Here is a 5,901-nt window from a genome sequence, read left to right as displayed (position 1 = left end):
AAGCTCTAGCATAACCAGCTACTGCTGAACTGCATTTTCTGCAGAGCTAGGGTGTGCTGCTGTGCTCCTGTGTGTGATAGTCAGATTGCACTACAACAAACCCATCTCAAGCTGTGCTCATGCGTGTGCCCCAGCTGACACTTGTTCCCATGGCTGCCAACCTGCACCTCTGGTGGGCTCCAAGCAGCTCCAGGGGCAGGACTGGGTGCCTGCCCAGGCTGGAGGAGGTTCCTGTGATGAAGAGTGGCCCTAATCTCTGCACCCCCAGCCTGGTCCCATCCTCAGCCTGGTGCCATCCCCATGTCCCAGGTGCACTCTGTCCCAGTCTGGCCCCAACCAGCTTGACCATGTGTGTGGACAGGGAAACTGAGGCAGTAACCCACCCACTGGTGACTGCACTGCTGGGACCACAGACCAGGACTGGGCCCAGCAGAGTCTGGGGTGAGATCCCAGACGGCAATGTTGGGCTGTTGTGGCATCTAAAGGTCCCTGGAGAGCCACAGGGGGAAGGACAGGGGGAGGATGATGAGCAAGAGCCATAAGGTTTTGCATGCCAGTCTTCCATGTGACAAGTGACAATCCATGTGCAGCTGAAGGAGAGGGTCAGACTTTGGGGGACAGAAGAAGACCCTGGCCCAGGAGAGGCAAGGGAAATGGCTCTGATCCTCACTGGGCTCCCATGGCTGCAGGCAGGAAAGCTTATTCTTGTATAGAAGCAGGTGGCATGAGAATATTATGTGGTAAATCAGATAAGCTGCAATCTCGTTATGCCAACAGATGAGTGAGTCAGAAAGGTTTGAGTATAGCTGTCAATAGAGCATCCTGTAAGGATAATGTCTAATCAAATTAGATTAGACACTTGCAGCTCCCATCCCCACAGCTCCTTGTTTAGGGGGAAAAACACTGTTCCCATGTAGAAGGAACACAAAGCATCTTAGCAGCCTGAGCACCCTCAGCACGTCCCATCCCTCTTTTTGCTTTCCATGCAGTGTTTGCCCCCACTGCTTTGGACACAGTCCCATAAATGGCCCTAACCTTGCTGCTTTTCCTGGGCAGTATGTTTTGCAGCACATCAGCCAGATGATTTTACTCCACAAATTTTCAGTAGTTTTCATGCTAGGGAGAGACTGTCATATGAGTTGTTGGGAGGGGAGGAATTTTAGTCCCAGAAACTCCACCTTGTTTTCCCAGCTACCAGGCAAGCCTTTGTGACAGCTTAAATACTTGAGATTTCTAACTGGAATACCGTTTCAATGACATCTACCAATATGTGACATAGCAGGGGTCTTATGCCAATTCTGCAATTTGTGTTTAAAGCTATTGAAAAAAAGTCTGTGCAACCACACGTGTTCAGATGTTGTTATGCTGTGTGACAGCCTAGTGCAGGTTTCCTAAAATAGCAGCCTCATCCTCCTCCAAAATCCTCCATTGTCTGCCTAAGGCTATTCAAAGAACATTATCCTATTGCAAGCTTAGACTGTATCTACTTCAGCTATCATTGTTATGCCAGCAATGGCTGTCACGGTGTTCCTTGAATATCCCTAAAAGCCTAGGGAACACTTATACCTCTCTGAGTCATGCTTTTAATTCTGAGTACATGAGCCCACCAAAGGGTTGCCCCTGGCTCCATTTGCAAAGTTGCTGGCTCCATTTGCAAAGTTCATTTAGATTTCCACCTGCCATTCCTCCATGGTTTCAATTGCACAGCAATTACATGGCCCTGGTTTGCCTCAAGAAGTACTGCCTCAGTTTCTCCAACTCTGCAGCTATGAACACCAGTATGTTAGGACCTTCATTCTTCCTCCTTGTTAAGAGGAATTGTCTTGCTAAATTTCAAACCCTGGGTGCAGAAGCAGGAAATTATCTTGGATCTTTCATATTTGCAGCCCAGAATATCACTGTTGGACACTGTTTTTCTTATGAATGATTTGAAACAAAAGCACTTAACTTGAACTGAACGTAAACTTTCATACCAAATGAAGTATGAATATCTGGAAGGTTTGGATCCAAAAGAGTGCCAATTTTGATTCAATATGAATAGTTCACGCTTTTGCAATTTTTCAGCTCCCAAATCACAGCCGAAAAGCACGTACAACAATTTTCATAACCCTTAGTGCTTCCACAAAACACTTTTTTTTTTTTTGTCAGGAAAACACCGCATATTACCAAGCCCAAAGGACCTTCTGTTCAGACACAGGCCATCCTGAGTACATCCTCTTACTGCATAGCTCTGTCCTGTGATATCCACTTCATATCATCCTTGGACATTTGATCATTCCTATGATTCCTGGACTTCTAATAATTTCTGAGAAAGGAGACTATGAGCTCCCAGGAGACTTTCTCTCCTTTGACGAATTTGACCTGGCACAAGGAGGATCCAACTGATCATAAAAACTGTCAGGCAACAGTATGCTGGACTTTAAGAAGAGCTAAACTTCACTTCAGACTTTCGTCAAAGACCTGGTGAGAGGAAACTTCATTTCTTTAGGATCCAAAATGCATTAGTCCCCTTGAAAGATATTAAATTGGTTTTACTTTAACCTTTTTTCCTCCCTGCCACTGTGGGATGAAACAAGGCTTGTATTTTACCAAGTATTGGAAGGGCCCAGATTGCTACTGGAGGAGAGACACTGAAAGGCAGAAGGCAGCCTCCAGCTTTCCTTTGTTAGTCATAAATAAAATTACTCCCAAATGGGAGGTTTACACAGCTGCAAATGAGTTTTTTTACTGGTGTACAAGCAATGGTTTCCTTACATATAACTGGCCTGACAGGCCATGGGCAGGAAGGCTGGACCCACAGAAAAATATGTTTCCCTCCAGCTCTAAGTTGTTTGTCTATATCAGTTCCAGCTGGCTTGCCTGCATCTCTTCTGACTAGAAATACTTCCTGGGAAAAAGGATGATACTCCTATTTCTAAGGGTATCTTGCACAAGGTGAGAGCAATCTCTCCCAGCTGTTTTGGAAGGCTGTTCTCTGCAGGTCTAAAATCTACTGCCCTATAAGACTGTGGAGAACCGACTGTTCCTTTTTCCTTAGCTGTAGCCTTTTATACAGTTGGGGACTGTTTTGTTAGAAAAGAGATGGATGACTCAAAAATAGACATGAGAAACCTGTCTTTCCTCAAAGGTCTCATTTTCCCAGTGTATTTCAGGTGAGACATCTGTTAGAACAACATGGCATAATCTGTTATGCAAGAGAGGGCTCATCCTAATGGATGTACACCTCTTTCTGCCTGGAAGTATTGGCACATTGTGCAGCCTTTGTTAAGCTGAGGTAGTGGCTCATCCCCAGGAACTCACCAGGTGTCTGCTCTCCATGTAAGTAGGACTTTCCATGCCTCCTTGCTGAATTCTAGTCCTCTCATCCTGAATACAAATGTCTTTAGTTTTAAGATGGTGTTCAAACACATTTACAGACACCTGACCATGGCTTACTCACTGGCTTAATATTTTTACACCTATCAGTGGAAATACTGATGTGTTCTACATCTGTTAAAGCCTGCCCAGGGAATCCTCCTCAAGAAATTATACATTTCATTAGTGAGCTTCTAAAACAAACTATTTGTCTTTCAGATTCATTTTCCACCACTTTCTCCCTGTCTTGTCTAAGCCCTCACTGTAAGACATAAAATATCTATTATGTTATTTCCTCATCAGTCAAGAGTTGTGACAGCCATTACTTTCCTTCTGTCCAGACTCTCCTGACTCAGCCACAGAGGAAACTGTGCTGTATGACACAGTTTGCTCTTGACAAAGTCACACTGGCTGTTATTCGTCTCCTCTAGTTATGTATATAAACAGGTTTGGTTTTGTATTTTCTTGAAACCAAACTTTCAAAACTATTTATTGTAGAATTCTCCATTTCTTTATTTTTTCCTATTTTGCTGAAAGCATCATTGCATCTACTTTTCCCCAGACTTTCAAAACCTCAGAAGATCCTCCATTAGTTGTCAGAAAAAGTCATCAAGAGTTTAGAGGTTACTTAACATAACCCTCTAAAAACTCCATTTCTTCAGTACTTTTCTTGATAGTCTTGCTTTTCCTTATATGATAAAACAGAAAATAGTCATTGCTTTTCGTGTTCTTAAATTTAATCTCGTGTTTGATCTTGAGTTTTCTGACTTTTCATTTTTACTTGTTCATGGTATTTTTATACACATCTTCAATAATTTCACCACACTTACACATTTTCTGCCTGTTTTTCTCTTGTTTAAGATTAACAGGAAGACATAATTTACAAAATGGCCTGTTTTTTCCAGTTTGAAATTTTCATTTCATGGTCTATTCACCTGAGCTGTCTTCCACCTTTGTTTCTCTGCTAGTTCTTGCTGTTGTCTCAATCACAATCAAAGAAAATTGCCTCTTGCTCTTTCGGCAACTCTTTGTACACAGAAAACTGCTGCAACATGTGAAACCTTGCTGAGCTGGATGCAACCTGAAATGCTTCCATCCCTGCTAAAATTCCCTGTTGCCACCAAGCCCTGTGCTTGGGACAGTCCTGCCTGTCCCAAAAAGGCTCCGTGCACCCCATGCTGGAGGCCTGGAGCAGCCCCCCACCATGCCAGATCTGAGCAGGTCCTTGTTCCTCTGCTAGAACATTGCTGTGGAAGGCAGTGTGGCACACATCACCTCCTCCAAGCCTTCTTGAGCAGTAATTCTATTCTAATATCCTGGCTGAGAATTACCACAACAAGCCACCTTCCCCCCAGGCTGGATTGGACCACTCCTGGGAGAAGTGACAATATTCACAGACACAGGCAGCCTGGGCCCTTAGACCCTCACTCCTTGAGCAGGTGAGGGTTGCTTATTTTCCAGCAATGTAGTAGATGGGATTCACCCATGTTCTCCAGTAATGAAACCTCCTGTGTGTTGTTGAATTCTTCTGAAGTAGCATTTTGCCTCTCAGCATCACACTGACCCAAACCTGCTGTTTGCCGTGCTGTGGCTTCATTGATGTGAAAAAACTCCTTCTCCTCACAGCCATAATTCTCCCCCTTTCTCCACGGGTAGTAATGAGGGAAATTTTTCTACCTTCCCAGATTGCTTGAGTTTTGCCTGGTGTTTGGTTTTCATTTTGTCTGCAAGGCTTCCCACATTTCCTCAGAATGCCTCAATTCAGCAACCCCAAACAGAAGCTCTTCATGTTCCTTCTTACATGGATGCCACTAAGAAACAAGTTTCCTGTCGTGGCTCTTACTAGCAAGAAGCAAAGACCATAGACCTTGCCAGTTCAGTACAAACCCTGGACTCAACCATTCAGGATTGGTGCTTCCCTTAGAGAACAACCTTACAGGAGCTGCTATAGAGCTAGGCAATAGTAGAGAGAGTCCTAAAAAAGCAGTGTTACTTTACTATTTTTATTTTGGCCACTGACTTTTGTAAAGAATGCACTTCCTACTATTGCTGGGAGCTGGGAGAGCAGAAATAATAAGATGGTCACCTTGTTAGCCAAGGATTAGGCCCAAGCAGTATATATTTAATTAGACTTTAAAGAGCTTATTTCAATGTTAGGAGATGCACTCCTTCTCTGTTGCTGCTGCCTCAACGGAATTGTTTCAGTAAGTCTTCTGTTTATCAAGAGACAGGAGAGTGTTTTCAGACATTGTGAGCACTCAGTTTTTGTTTGCAGTTAGATTAAGAAGAGGAAAGTTGACCCAAAGCTCTTGAAGAGCTCATCTAATCTCTTTGGTTGAGAAGATCTGTCCTCCCACAGACTCACCTTCAGCATTATAAAGGAATACATCTTCCTGATGACAAGCTCTCTTTGCAAGGATACCTCAAACTTGGTTTATCCAGAAGCAGCATCTTCAGTTACAAAATTTTAAGAGACACATGAGAAATTAGAGTGCTGCTTGCACATCTTTGGACTACCACCTACCCACAAGGTCGAGGGCATCCACA

This window comes from Agelaius phoeniceus, chromosome Z, assembly GCF_051311805.1.
Source record: "Agelaius phoeniceus isolate bAgePho1 chromosome Z, bAgePho1.hap1, whole genome shotgun sequence".
NCBI lineage: Eukaryota > Metazoa > Chordata > Aves > Passeriformes > Icteridae > Agelaius > Agelaius phoeniceus.
This window is presented reverse-complemented; position numbering follows the sequence as displayed.